Source organism: Hibiscus syriacus, unplaced genomic scaffold (genome assembly GCF_006381635.1).
Source record: "Hibiscus syriacus cultivar Baekdansim isolate YM2019G1 unplaced genomic scaffold, ASM638163v2 tig00110637_pilon, whole genome shotgun sequence".
NCBI classification, from domain to species: domain Eukaryota; kingdom Viridiplantae; phylum Streptophyta; class Magnoliopsida; order Malvales; family Malvaceae; genus Hibiscus; species Hibiscus syriacus.
In genome coordinates this window covers 2,124,882-2,141,369 of record NW_024062808.1, presented here as the reverse complement: position 1 = coordinate 2,141,369, position 16,488 = coordinate 2,124,882, and the positions used below count along the sequence as shown (strand labels likewise).

General features: G+C 34.9%; 1 pseudogene; it reads right to left on the bottom strand.

Moving 5' to 3' along the window:
- Positions 1 to 2,765: 2,765 nt before the first annotated feature.
- On the bottom strand, positions 2,766 to 15,740 carry LOC120136862 (annotated as a pseudogene).
- Positions 15,741 to 16,488: the final 748 nt, after the last annotated feature.

Sequence of the window (16,488 nt, the reverse complement as noted above, 5' to 3'; positions counted from 1 at the left end):
AAAAAAAGATTTAATTAAAAAATAATAATTTTCTTAAGAAAATTATATTATTATCCTCGGGTCGAAATTTTTCACCCTCCACCCAAAATCGACCTGAGCCGACTTCACCCCTTAAAAATCTGAACCAACCCAAATCTGATTTTAAAAAAAAAATCGACCCTATCAGATAGGGTGAGTCAAAACCCGTCAGATATTGTCTCCCTATTCTTAACTACATTAACACGAAACGATCTAACAAAATGGATACAAAAAAGAAATAACCAAAACACTATTAAATGTGATTTGATTAATAAATTTCAGGTACAGATTTCAGCCCTATTAAAGAAAATGAAAGTAGAAAGAGCAATGAAATTCAGCAAAATTTCAGATGAAAGTGAGTACTGAGTAAACATCACATATCAGATGTAAAGGAGAAAAATCAGAGAAAAGAAAAAAACACTCTGAAAACCTCTGTTTTGAAAATCGAATTGGATCGGTCAGTTCAATCGGAAATCGTTACTTAGTCTGGTTCAATTTAAATCGGTTGAACCGCTATTAGTGAATCGGCCAGAACCGCTGAACCGTTCGAACCAGATCGGCTTTTTTGTTTTTTTTTAAAAAATTAAACCAAACAACATCGTTTGTTAAACGAGCCAAGTCGAACTCGAGTATTGCTGAGCTCGACTCGAACTTGAAAACTTTAAAAGTAAGCTCAACTCAACTCAAACTCACAAGCTAAAAATTATCAAGTTCAACTCAAACTCGAAATATAATATTGAAACTTGAACTCAAAAAGGCTTGAACTAAAAAAAAATTAGAAGCTCGATTGAAGCCTAAAATTCGAGCTTAATTGAAGTGAAATAATAGTTCACTCAATGCTCACCAAAAGGCTCCATGATTTTGAATGCCAAATTACCTCTATTATTTATAGAAGTTAGTTGTGATGCGCTTCTATGTTTCTTAGCAATGTGAGATTGTTTTGTTCTCATATTTTTACTCTTTAGACTTTTGGGATGCTCTTCTATGTTTCTTAACCATGTGGAATTGTTTTAAAAAAAAAATTAAACAAAACAATATCATTTTGTTATGATTTTTTTAACCCCAAATTTATTTTTTAATTATAGTTATATAATTATATTTATTATTTAATATGTTTTACCTTAAATATTATGTTGTAGTTAATTTGAATCATTTTGTTTCACTTGATTTTATGGTTTTTAACTTATATATATTATGACTTGCTTTGAATATGACTTATGATATAAAAAATTATTTTTTATTAAATATTTTTGGTATTTTATTTAATTTTTTAAATAATTATGACGTCGTCCGATTCTTCCGACCGGTCGGACTAGTTCGACCGGTTGAACCAATGAACCGATAGCATGACCGGTTCGCTAACCGGTCCGGTTCTGAAAACCATACTGAAAACCAAGAAATGAATCCACTTCCCTGGCTAGGTCTGTGGAGGCAAAGGAGCACCACTCTCTTTTTGAGTCGCTCCGACCATCCTCGGTGGAGCTTCCAAGATCCGCTGGATGCTTGCTGTTCTTAGCCATTGAAATATCAAACGACAGCATTTAATAGTCGATGCCAATTCACCATTTGCTCCGGTTGAACTTCTGTTGAATGCATTGTTCTTCACGTTTGTTCTGATGGTGCCACATGCGTCTCCATTGGCTTCCTCATGTTCCAGTTTTGAAATGACCAATGCATCTTTTGATGTACCTATTGTAGCACTGCCAAATCCTGGTTGATTCTCTGAGTTGTGTGCCTCGGCACGAATGAAACTGTCGGACTCGATGACCTTTGCCATACTGGTTTCTGGAAAATTCTTGGATTTTTTCCTTATGTGATCAAATATTGTTTCTTCAGTCAGTCTTTCGAACATGAAAGTTTTAGGTTCAGGTTGAAGATCACCTTGAACAGGAGAAGTAACATTTTAACACCAAACTAGAATAAAAATGACTGATAGTTTACATATGGAACTTTCATAAAAAAATGCACCTGAATCATCTGTGATATCAATTGTAATTGAGCTCCCAGCAATAACACGACGCTTTCCGGTTAGGTAGGTGTTGATGCGATCGGTAATCTGTTCTGGCTCAGTGGATTATGGCAAAGGATCAAGGACTATCTGTTGACGGATTTTGCTTTTCACTCGGTCAGAAGAGCGCTTTCTTGGGAGAATTAATCCCCGGATAAAGGGGAATAGGCATTGTTTGATGGAGTCAAGAGAGGGAAGCTCTTGGCTTTTTCCTTGGCTTTTTCTCGTATATGGTCGAATATCGACTGCTCAGTGATTATTTTACAGTCATCTTTTTCAGTCCAGAATAGAAGGTGATGATTTATTTCCATCTTCATCTAGTCTGAACTCTAATTCGGCAAATCCAATTCATAACTTAGCAATTTTTAACTCAGAAACAAAAACAATAGCACAAAACCCGAATACTAAAATGTATCAAAATTTATATAACATGAATTATGAACATGTCAAATTTATGTAAATGTAAAATACTTTGAACGCAATCATAAACCATAAATGGCAATGTCTGGCAAAAAACTACTTCAAAATAACATTAGGCTGATCTCTACAAAATAAGGAGTTCGAGAAGAAGCTTGCATACCTTAAAAACTCATCCACTCTGCTGCAGCCGAATCAGATTAAGTTGGAAACTTAAAAATAGAGGAAAGAAGCACAGATAGCATTTAGAATTAAGCTTTCCATCAAAGTCTTCCCGACTTCTATTTGACTAAAATATTTGATTAAATGAGAAATATGTTTCGACAGGAACACCCTTATATAATGCTCAGAATGAAAGTATCCAAATACTGACTATAAATTACTGTAATTGCATTAGCACCCTATCTTCTCATGGAAAAGAATTAGGTTTTCTTCTTCAGAAAGAACAATCTGTTAGAGAAAAATTTAGTACATTAGATTTCATTAATGACTTACTAAGAAATACGAAGAAGCTTTCTGGATAGTGTACCACATCAGCAAAGTGTCGTTTGGTTGATTGGGCTCCTTGTGATGATAACCTCGTCAATGTTACTGCTAACTTGGATTTTCCTTGCCTCTTACATTCACTTACCTCAATCTCAATGGCAAATTTTGGAGGCAAAGACGTGAGAGATTCCTTGATATGATTTCCAAAAGGAAAATTTTTCCCATTAACTATCTCTATTATCCTTGGATCAGCTTCAGCTAGGGTCTCAAATGATTTAACTCCCATTGATTGCAGTGCCTGAATAGAAGTATTAGCTTAGGAGTATAATGTGAGAATAATGAATCAAACAAATATTTAGATACCTATGTTGCTCCCACTGCATTTTAAATTTTTTCAAGGTATCCATATATTATATCTATATCTAATGCATATTCAACATGGATACTAGGATATAACCCGCCAATAATTCTTAAAAAATACATCTATAAGCCTTTAAAAAAAAGTAGCATGTCCCTCTGATCCATATTTATGCCCAACACTGATATCAGCATCCGATCAATATAGTTGAATAAATGTAGCATTATCAATCAAACTATCACTTGTCCAAGAAAACCTTTGCTGTCACCATTCCGATGCCAGGTAATTGTTTCAGCAAGAGTGGACTGTCATCCCATAGTTTCTGATAGAATGACTTTGCTAGAAGGGACGAGTTCAGGGATCCTTTGTAGTTCTTTTTGCATATAAAATACTCTTTCATACACTTAGCAATCCTGCACCCATTTAAGCATATTGAATTTGCATCCTAAAGCAAACAAACCAATTCATAATTTCATCAGTTCAACTTTAAAGTATTTTTGTTTTCTAAAATGAAGATAAATGTTGGGGTAAAAATATAATAGAATTGAGGTCATTAAACCTGGCTCATGGATAAATCATGAACTAGAGGATTCCCGGTTAAGCAGTCATTTGCCAAAAAAAATATCTTCTCTTCTCTAGTTTGAATGCGTTTTTTCCGTTTCCCTTTATCACCACTGACATGAAACCGGAGGCGGCCATCTTTATCTCCATTTATGTCATTCAAAAGTTTCTTCTCATTCCGTCTAAGCATCCCTTCATTTCAAGAAAATTAATACATCACTCAGTTCCTCTAGAATAACATGTACAAAAGATTACTCTCTTCATTTTCCCTTAAGTGCTCCTATTTGCCAGCTATAGATATCGGAATCCATGTCCAATATTCACACCCGAGTTCAAAAAACATAGGAAAAAACAACTATTACTAGATAGTCATACATACAAGCAATCTCCTCAGCACGGCATATAATCTGTAGTACATCTTCCAAACTACAGCTTGATGGTGCTTGCATAATGTGTTTCATGGTGTTAAATTTCAAATAGTACTTTGCATCAATCTTCCTGATTCTAAAGAAAAAAATGGGGAGGAATTATTGATATGTTTATACTTCAGGAAAGCTAAGAGAATCCTTAACAATTTCAAGATACCTTGCGGCTTCAAGACAAAACCATCTTGATCAGTCTGAATCATTTGGTGGCATGATAGCTTATTAACATTTTGAACACAAATTTCTGGCTCAAACAACATTCATGAGTAATATGATGTCAAAACAAATTCAATAAATCAAAATGGAGAGAACTATACCTTGGATATACTTCTCTATTTGTTCTCTTCGAATTGCCTTTTTAACTGCATAATTCTGAGGATCCTGATTGGGATCAAGGTGTCAATTTTCAAGTACAAGAAAAATTTATATCATTCAAAAGATGGCAGTACGCTTATATACATGCCTTTTTCATTCTCACATATAAATATGAGCACTTCATCCACTCGATTGCCTTTGTGATGTCAGAGATGGTCAGTTGAACTATTTCTGCAGTTAAGTGCTCCGTCAAGCAAGAGAGCAATCTACAGTGGTAACTAAAATGTGAAGGACACAATTAGGAGATATGGCCAATTTTAATAGAAGGCGAGCAGAGCACCATGCGCAGAAATCAAGAATAACAAATCTTATAGAAAAGCATTGATAATTTGACCGTCAATAAGTGTCTAATATGGATATATTAAATTCTTTAGACATATTTTCATGCATTTGAAGTATATCCATATAACGTGTCAGATAAACTGCCAAACACGAGTACTTCAAGAAAAACAGAGCCTTTACCCCCATAAAGAATATAAGATTGCATCTGTTTGTCACCGCATGACAGGGAAGACTCCCTTAGCCTTTCCTGTTGTTCATGACTTAAATGGATTTGAATGACCAAAGGTCATTACTACCTGAGAGAGGCGTTGTGCTGCTTCTTTTGTCCCTTTGCTTGTTGAGCAAAAAACCAGAGCAGATTTTCCTCTTGAATATTGCATCAGAATATCTGCAATCAGTTCCTACCAATAGTTATATATATGGTCTTCTATCATAAAAGAGTATTTGTGTATGCAATAGAAGCAGACATAAGACATAAGTCAGGAAGTTGAATCTTACCAAAAATATAATTTTGGGCGGGCTGGATGATGACACATAGAGACAATGATTAATATTAGTTTAATTTATCTTATAAAAAAAATGTTAGATGAAGCAAACTTTTGCCTAATTATATATGTTCATATAAATCATTCTAGTAAAAAGGTGTGTGACTTAATAATCAAATACAAGTTGCCTTCTCAAATAGGAAGTCATTTTTTGCCGAGGCATATCCTGCAAGGAAGGTATTTCTTTTATCAAAGAAATACACCCAAGGGAACTAACTTCGAAAAGACAGTTTTGAAGATGGAACATCTAAACAGAAAACGTGTACCGAAAACTTTAGTGGTCAACTTTACAGGCCTCATTTCTTCTTCAAACCTGTTAAACATTAGGAAGATCAAGGAAATATAATTCTACATCAAACTAAGAGAAGATAATGTAGTAATCCCATGAATAAATCACCTCTTGATTCCTTGGACAGGGACCTCGACCCATTCAGCTGTGCTTGTTGGCAATGCGGCGTGGATGTTATAAAAAACATAAATTGCTTTCCATCTTATGAAAACAAAAGTTTCAAATTAAACTAGACCAACTCTTTCACACATATAAGAGGAAAATTTCACACGTATAAGAGCAAGCATTATTATTCTGCTATCTATTGCTTACAAAGCTACCCCACGAAGATCATTCAGCAGGTGAACTTCATCAATAAGTACAAGTGCTATGTCACTGAAAAAGCTCAAGCCTCCATCCTTTATGCGATACCGAGTCACGGCATCAAATTTCTATTTAAAAGAAAAATGAAATCATTAAATCATGTAACTCATGTCTCAACAGAGCCATTTAGAACGAGTATACAGTGCAACAAATGAGTAATTCACTGTTTGGTTTTCTTAATGACAGGGGAAATTGAATTTTTCATACATGGGCTGATATTGGCAAAAGTTTAAGGATATGATATATTTGATGGTTTAAGACTGCTCCTAGTTTATTATTACCTGTTCTTTTGATTGTTGGATTAAGTTCTACCATTGTTGGAGTAAAGATTATTTCAATATTTTTGTTGTGTTTGGACATATTTTGCCAAGGAATCATAAAAGCTGGTGCTTTTGTTTGGTTTTTTGTTGGTGACTCATTGAAGGATGTTATTTTGTGTTGTAACGGTAGTCTTGGCCCATTGACAACTATTGTTTTGATGTCAAAATGAATTCCTTCTTCTCAATTAATAAATAAATGAAATACGTAGTAAAGACAAGTAAGGGTCGATCCTCAGTGACTTAGAAAATTCCAAATTTCTATTTGAATGGTTTAAACCAAGCTATATGTAGTAAGGGGGTTTTGGTAAAAAGGATTCAATAATAAAAAAGTTATTTAAAGTAAAAATAAAGAAAATAAAGAATGTAAAGTTGAAAATGAATATGGTAAAAACAGCCTCATGCCTCTCTTTGACTCAATTTTCTTCGGATCATCGAATTAGATTTACCCTTCGGGATTCACGGCGGTTAGTTTGTCTACAAGGGCAATCATCGTGACTCTATTTTGTATACCGAATACCCAAGGAAATCTTTGATTCCGGCTTCGGAAATTGATCTGATCAACATCAATTGTCGTAAATCAATAACCTTTTAAGTTCGTGAAGACCGACTCGGATTGTTGTTTCAATAACTACTAATTCAGATCTCAATTCCCTCTTGGCAATGCAATCTCGCCAAGTGTGTTCCCAGGAAGTCGAATGTTCTTTCAATAAGTCGATCCTTCCTCTCACACATTTAATCGCAACAACATCTTGACCAAAGTCAATCTTTGATTTTGAAAATTGTTTTGATTTTGAAAATAAGCGTAGAGAATTAGAGAGATATTCCAAAGTTATTCATGTGTTTTCCAATTCTCAAATTGGAGTTGAGTTATCGCTTAGCTCTCGGCTTATGAGAAAATTAGCTAAGCATGACAAAAGTCATACTTAGCATGTTTAAAAATAAAACGTAAAATAGAAAAAATTGAAATGAAAAGAAATAACTTTATAAAACTAGAAACAAGAAGAAGAGTAAATTTTGTATTGTGTTTAGGCTTACCCCAAGAGAGTATTTATAACCTCTAAAAACCTAGAAATAAACATAGCAATTAAAATAAAAAATAATCCTAAAGATAATTTCAAATGTTTTCTAAATTCAAACTTTAAAATTTAAAAATAAGTCTCCTAAGATATCTCTGTCCGTCCACCTTCCAGAAGGCACTGACTAGATCTTCTAGAAAACTGCTATTGACTTGACCTTCTAGAAAGTGTCACGTCAAACCATGTCATGCCCAGAGTCGTGCCCATATCTCCAGCCATGACCAAATAATAATAAAAATACAGAATGCGCTCGTTTTACTGCTAATTCTGGAAACTAAGATCATGCATGAAAATAAACATAACACAACCAAATCAACAACAATAAATCCATAAGATCGAAGATTTAACAAGCAAATAATATCGATTTAGAACACTTATCAAATTCTCCCTCACTTATCTCATGCTTGTCCTCAGGTATGATATAATCAAATTAGCCAAAAATTACATTTATCTTTCTTTGTCAAGTCTCACATTTGAGGAAGCATGGTAGAGACCACAATAATTATCCAAGTCAAGACACCAATCAATTGAACATCACCAATTGGCACAAGCTAAATACAGTTGTAACATCCATTCATTCATCAATCTCAATACCCATAACTCAACACCTTATCGAGATTCACTCAAATTACTCAATGTGTTTGGGGTATAAAAACGCTCAATGTCAGAACCGACACGATATTACCATAGGCCTGCAAGTAAATTAAATCTCCACTACTAATAAGAACAATATGCATAAATCAAAGGGTCTTTTATTATAGGTAAAGGTGAGGAAAAGGCTAATAATATGGTTAAAAATTCAAGGCAATGAACTACAAATAAGTATAACTCCATCAATCGACTAATTACAACAAGATAAAAGACACAATACCATCAAACAACACATTTCCTTTCGAATTGAATTTGATTTTTCCGCACTAGTGTTGTTGCTTTGTTTTTTTCATTCTTTCTCATGTCTTTTTTTAGAATTTTTTTTCGAAAAAAGAAAGAAAAACCTTTTTTATTTAATTTTTCTCTCTTTCGCACATCACACCAAAATTCTTCTGTTCATGGAGCATACACGGGATAATTTGTTCACTTGTCCTGAAAATAGCAGAAAAGAAGGATAAAATAAAAAGGCTCGGGTTTATGATTGTGGTGAAAACAAAGAATGGGAATAAGCTCAAGAGTGGTTAACTAGAGGGAAAATGTATGGGTAGACAATTTAGTGGGTAAAACAAAGTGGTTAATCCTAAAGTTCCCAAATCATTTTTAAGCATCATGTTCATGTGTAATCTTGAAAGTTTTTAAAATGTATGTTCTAGAATACCAATGTCAAATTCGACTCACTCAATCCAACAAAATAAGAGCAAAATGATATGCTTGTAAAGGCTCAAATTGCACCAAATTGTTTTCATGCATTGAGCTAAACACATTTCAACCAATAAAATCATGGAATATCACAAGAAATCTAACTTGATCACAATTCATGCTATCCGCTATCAAGAATATCTTAAGCTAAATGATTATGTGTTCCAAAACAAGCATGGCATACCAAAAATATTCAACAAGACAAAAGAATTCAATGAAATTTTCCGCAAATCCAATCAACACATAGAGATAAGCAAAGGGAAATTCAATGTAGACTATACTCCCCCTCAATTATAGCATTTTGTCCCAAAATGTAAAATTAAAGTACAAGATAAGGAATAGAATACTCCCTGGATTTACTGTCGACCACGGCCAAGACCGAGGTGGTAGGCGCTGGAATGTCCGGGTTAATGTCGTGAACTAGAAGCATGGTCAGGTGGTGTCGTCGGTGGAAAATTGACATCTAAATCTTCTGTAAAACCATAAATGGGATGGTACATTAGCAACAGCTGAACAGGAATAGGATTAAAATTTACCTCATGAGTATTTTTCGATGCCACCGAACGCATGGAACACGATGAGAAGGTACATTGTTGTGGATGAGAGGAAGAAGTGGCAACGGTTGGCATGGACTGGAATGATGGAGATGGTGAACATGACAGAGAGGGACGACAAACTGTTCTTGGTTTGGGAAGGAGAGAGGCGATGGATACAAACGAAGAATGGTACGACGCGGGCGGAGTGTTTGGTACGGGCCTTGGCATCATTGTTTTGCTAGTTCCTCATGCGTACCATCGTGGAAGTGTCTGTCGGTTAAAAGCTCGGTGGTGGGTACGACGAGAGAAGTGACCGGTGTGGCGTAGAAATTAGCACAAGGCCGACGGCGGGAGTGAAGGAGAAGAGAATGAGGCGACGGGTTTGGTTTGAGGAAGATGAATGTGTTGGGTTTTGATTTTTTTTCCTATTTGGTTAAAAAATCTGGGGAAGAGTGTTTTAATTGGGGTGAAATTGGTTTTGAAAATTAAAAATAGGGTAAATATGATTGGAATAGAAGTTGAAAGAATAGATTGGTTAGGGTAGGCCCACGGTGAAAGGAAAAGAAAGATAGAAAAAGGGTGAAATGGCGGCGGCATGTATATGTTTCAAAATGGGTGGCAGATGGGTTTCTTTTTTTGGTTTGGCTAAAATGCGTCGTCCTGCAAGTGGAGATGCTAACTTGCGACGTTTAATGAAATGGTGCACATGGTGCTGGAATAGATTTTTCCATTGTGTTGCGCGAAAAGTGTTACTGCTCTGGGGGACTGAATTTCGTCATTGTTCTAATATAAATTCTGCAAATATTCCTCATTAAATTTCCTTGTTTAAGCTCAATTGAAAACATTTGGTTCCTAAAATAAAACAATAAATTAAATTAAATTTGCTCAATCGAAATAAAATAAAAAATGCAACGAAATTAAAAACAATAGGTTGCCTCCCACAAAGCGCTTTTGTTTAACGTCATTAGCTCGACAACCTGATTCAGACTACAGGTTCTAAGAGAAATACTTCATCCACTTTATACGCTTTTTCCAACTAAGAATTTCCTTATGAAAAATTCTACGATCGTATAATTCTTTCATTTTCTCCTTTTAGAATTTGGCATTCTCATAGGTTATTCTTCGGATCTTTTTCGGCTTTGAAAGTTTATCCGAAATAACCGTTGAACTAGCATTTTCTTCTAAAAAAGAACTCTATAAGTTTTTCGGCATTTATTTCAGTTCTATCTCAGGTGCCTACAAAACAGAAGTCGAAACTTTAGACTTAGAAAGAATCAATTTTAAATTGGCACAATCTGAATTTTTTTTAACTTCCTGATTTCCTCATCATGATCTTCTAACTCCCTGCATAGATCAAAAGAAAAATTAGTTTCTACAAACTCTTTTTTCCAAAGGATCAATAATACCAACAAAATTTATGCTCGCCACTCTATCTGGTGTTTCATTTTCTTATATACATCAAATTTAACAATCTCTCCATCAAACTCCATGGTCAAAATTCCGCTTCTTACATCAATTTTTGTGTGCACTGTGCTTAGGAAGGGACGCCCCAATAGAATATTAGAAGAAGTACTTGTGCGATCATTCTCCATGTCAATTATATAAAACTCAGCGGGAAATATTAAGTCGTTTACCTCCACCAACATATTTTCCAAGAGTCATTCCGGGTAAATGATAGATCTGTCAGCAAGTTGAATTGATATTTTTGTATCCTTCAAGGGTTCGTTAGTGATCATATTTTAAACAGAGAGAGACATCACATTAATATAGGCGTCAAGATCACACATGACTCGCTTTATCTCAACTTTACCAATTTTACAGGGTATTGTGAACATACCTTGGTCTTTCAATTTTGGTGGCAACTTTTTTTGGAATACAGCTGAGACATGTTCTCCTAGATTTACCTTATCGTTCTCGGTAAGTTTTCTCTTTGTTGTGCAAAGGTCCTTCAAAAATCGGGCATATCTTGGAACCTTTCGAATAACCTCAATGAGAGGTATATTGATTTCCACCTTCCAAAATACATCTAGTGTTTCCTTTTCCTTAGCTTATTTATCCTTTTTTACTAACCTCGATGGAAAAGGTGGTGGCACGTCATATTGAGATGGTGTTGGATCTGTTTGTACTTTGTCACTCTTCTTCTGGGATCCTGAATCAACAGTCTTCTTTCCTTTTTAGATTGCTTCATCTTTTGAAACAGGTGGCGCGACTACTGTACCACTCCGAAGAGTGATGGCGTTGACATTCTCCCTTGGATTTACCTCGATTTGAGATAGAAGTTTACCTTGTAACTCCAAGCGTCCCACAATCTGAGCCAGTTGGCTTATCTACTTGTCCTTTTCTTGGAAGTGAGCTTCAGTATGAATCTGGAATTTTCCTGGGAAATAGCTAATCTTTCAACAATTGACTCTAACGATGTCTTCTGCGACTATGGGGGTGGTGGAGGTGGCCTTGGTTGATAAGCTTGATTCGTCCTTGAATTTTGAGCGTAACTCAATTTTAGATGATCCCTCCATCTTGGGTTGTAAGTATTGTTGTAGGGATTATAAGCCCTCTGGGGAGGTCCTGGAAAGTTCCCTACTACATTAACCTGAGTTGTTGTGTCATCTTGAATCAGTGGACAATCATCTATTGGATGATCAAGTAATGCACATATTCCACATAATCTGTTGTGTCCTATCTTTCTTGCAACAAGAGAGTTGACTACTTCAATTAATTTATCTATCTTATTTTCTAAATAAGATGAACTTATCTCATGAACCATTCGAGGAGGTTCATTATTTGGGCGAAACTGTTGGGAATTTGCGGCTATTGTGGAAATTAAATCCCTAGCCTCAGTAGGTGTCATGTTCATCAAAGCTCCTCCGCTGGAAGCATCGATCATCTTCATTTCCAGGGGAGTTAATCCTTCGTAAAAGTATTGAAGGAGTGTTTGCTCAATTAACTCATGCTGTGAGATCTTCATTTCCAGAGGAGTTAATCCTTCGTAAAAGTATTGAAGGAGTGTTTGCTCAGTTAACCCATACTGTGGGAAACTAGCACATAACTTTTTAAATCTCTCCTAATAGTCATAGAATGACTCTCCATCAAGTTTTTTGATTCCAAGTATTCTTCTTTAAAACTCACTTGCTTTCGCCACAGGGAAAACCTGTCAAGAAAAAGGCAAGTCATTTGAGCCCATGTAGTAATAGAATTTGGGGTAGATAAAATAACCACTCTTTAGCCGAATCGGCTAAGGAAAAATGAAAAGCTCTAAGTTTGATTTGATCCTCGGTTACTCCCTGTGGTCTCATGCTGGAGCAAACCATGCGAAATTCTGTGAGATGTTTATGTGGATTCTTGTTTGGTAATCTGCGGAAGGTAGGGAGGAGATGAATAATGCAAGTTTTTAACTGGTATGGTGTTTCACCTTAGGGAAAATCAATGCACAAAGGCTCTTGTTCAGTAAGTGTTGCAGCTAACTCTCTGATAGTAGGATAGACCATCGGATTTGGTTCGGTATTAATGGTTTCACTTGAACTTGATTCTGAATTCGATTCTGGATTTTATTGTTGTCTCCTTCTTTCCCGAAGCATCTGTGCGTGAAGTCTCCTAGCTATGGCTTCTATTTTCGGTCGTACTCCACTAATTCGCCTGGGTTTGTCCTAGTCATAAATCAAAAGCAAACAAAAATTAGTAATTTTGGAGAAATCCCCGACAATGGCGCCAATTTGACAACTTTCATTTTGATGTCAAAATAAATTCATTATTCTCAATTAATAAATAAAGGAAATACGTAGTAAAGAGAAGTAAGGGTCGATCATCAGGGATTTAGAAAATTCCAAATTTTTGTTTAAATGGTTTAAACCAGACAATAAGTAGTATGGGGGTTTTGGTAAAAATAATTAAATAATAAAAAGTGATTTAAATTAAAAATAAAGAAAATAAAGTTGAAAATGAATATGGTAAAAACAACCTTAAGCCTCGCTTTAACTCAATTTCCTTCGGATCATCGAATTAGATTTTCCCTTCGGGATTTACGTCAGTTACTTTGTCTACAAGCGCAATCCTCGTAACTCTATTTTGTATACCGAATACCCAAGGCAATCTTTGATTCTGGCTTCGAAAATTGATTTAATCAACATCAATTGTTGTAGATCTATAACCGTTTAAGTTCGTGAAGACCAACTCAGATTGTTGTTTCAATAATAACTACTAATTTCGATCTCAATTCCCTCTTAGAAATGCAATCTCGCCAAGTGTGTTCCCAAGAAGTCGAATGTGCTTTCAATAAGCCGATCTTTCCTCCCACGCATTTAATCACAACAACATCTTGACCAAAGTCAATCTTTGATTTTGAAAACTGTTTTGATTTTGAAAATAAGCGCAGAGATTGAGAGAGATATTCCGAAGTTATTCAAGTGTTTTTCAATTCTCAATTTGGAATTGAGTCATCGCTTAGCTCTCGGCTTATGAGAAAATTAGCTAAGCATGACAAAAGTCATACTTAGCATGTTTAAAAATAAAACGTAAAATAAAATAAATAAAAACTTGAAAAGAAAAGAAAAGAAATAAATTTATAAAACTAGAAAGAAGAAGAATAGTAAATTTTGAGTTTTGTGTTTAGGCTTACCCAAGAAGCTATTTATAGCCTCTAAAAACCTAGAGATAAACATATCAATTAAAATAAAAATAATCCTAAAGATAATTTCAAATATTTTCTAAATTCAAACTTTAAAATTTAAAAATAAGTCTCCTAAGATATCTCTGCCGGTTCACATTCCAGAAGGCACTGACTATATCTTCTAGAACACTGCTGCTGATTGGACCTTCTAGAAACTGCCACGTCAGACCGTGTTATACCCAGAGTCGTGCCCATGTTTCCAGCCATGATCAAATAATAAAAAAAATGCAGAATGTGCCCGTTTTACTGCTAACTCTAGAAAGTAACATCCAGCACGAAAATAAGCATAACATAACGAAATCAACAACAATAAATCCATAAGATCGAAGATTTAACAAGCACATAATATCGATTTAGAACACTCATCACCCATGATGGTACTTTTTCCATTATTGTTGTGAACAACAATTCTGTTTTTTCTTTGTTCATTTGCTCCGGGAAGGATATCTAATGATGGATGCTCTTGCAGAACATATTCTAGTGTTTTTTCTTGTCTGTTGATTGCATTTCCTATTGTTTCTGGTGTTCTTCTGGTTTGTTTGGTTTATGGATGTGAACTCCCTGTTTGCTTTGATAGTTCTTGTATGGTTAAGTCATGAGTTCTTGAGGCATTTTTTTATAATGGTGTTGCACCTTTGTAATAAGCTTGTCATTTCAATAAAACAAATTACTTGGGGGACAATGAGTGTTGGCACAAGTGGTTGGGATTCAGGAATTTGAGCTTGTAAGGGCAAGTTTGAATCCTACCATATTTACTCTTGGTGGGCATTCTACAAATTCTTATGTAAATTCCAATCCGGTCATAGGTATGCCCTAAACTTGGACTGGAGCTACCTCTTACCTAAACTTTTTTCTCCAAAAAAATTACTTGGGGGAAAGGTATAGTCACCTCAGGAGTGGTTAAAATGATATTTGCATCTTGAATATTCCTTATGTTATAAGATTCGTTATCACCTATCAATTCTAGGCAAGTTATCCCCAATGAACCAAGCTTATGAGTCCAATCAATCAGCTTCTATTGTACTAAAGCTTTAGATGGGGCTATGTAGATCTTTAAACCATATCAAAACAAAAATAAGAATAGTTTCAACGTGAGTGCTGAAGAGTAAATTAAGAGAAAATAGGCACTTGACTGGATTTACTAAAGCACTAACATTAGCGCTGAAGACTTAAGCACTCAACTGTTTTTAATGTTCCCTTCATAAGCACAAACCTTCCATCACCAGAGATAAACCTTGAGAGAAGCCTCAAAATGCAGAACTCAAATAGTACCGTTTTCCCACTTCCTGTCGTAGCTGAAATAACCATGTTTATATCGGAGAGGAAACAAAAAGGGAAGCATTCACTTTGCAGTGAATTAAAGTACCTGCAAAAACGCAACAAAAACCACCATATGGAAGAGATTTAACTTGAAATCGCAAACTTATCTTTATCATGGTTGTAAACATAATGAATGATACTGCAATTAGTTGAAACAAATATCGCATATGAATGTCAACAACGTAGGGTGCCAAATTCCTTCATCGTCAAGCAAAATCCATAAAATGTTATAGTCAATCTCTTAACGTGTGAAAATTTCAAGTTATAGTACATTTACCTGAAATTAAAAGTTGAACGGAAAGGTTCTGGTAAATGGAACACGGATTTCAACGAATATGAATCCATTCGCAAACTCTGTTATTAATAATCTGAGGCAAGAAGAAAAACAAATAAAAGCTTATACTAACGTTTTTCTTTTGAATTTCGATTTAACCGATGTGAATCCCTGCGCTCTGCATCAGGCACTCCAAACAAAAATAAAACGAAATATTCTAAAAGATCTAGGAAAGAGCTTGAAAGAGAGATAGAAGAATAACCTATTATCGGTAGTTATTGTTAAAGACACTTAGGATAGCGATTATTGGAGCTTATCATAACAAAAACAATGGAAATCAAAATGTTTGGCGCCTTCATAACTCTAAAAGTCGGAATCATATAGAAAACAAAAACGTTTACCTTCGGAGAAAGAGGGTTTGAGCATTCAGTTTCTGCAACACCTGCGATTAGAGGGAAATTTAATCAACGAAGAGAGGAGAAAGAAAATATAACTCAAAACATACAAATTGATTTTGATTTCAAACTTTAAACTATTCCATTTGACAGATTGACTTTGATGAGCTTACGGCGGCAGCTGAAGCACCGATTCATTGCCCATCAATATGCAGGAACTGACTTGATTATAGAAACATTCCCCGCCTTCGCAGCTGTTTTCAAAGAATGATGTGAATTTTGGTTATATATAATCATATATTTAAATTTAAATTTTGATATATATATATATATATATATATTATTTTATTTTAATTGTATAGTTTTAAAAAAATAAATCAGGTTATTTTATGCAACTGTTTGCATTATGACAAATGATTAAAGAGGA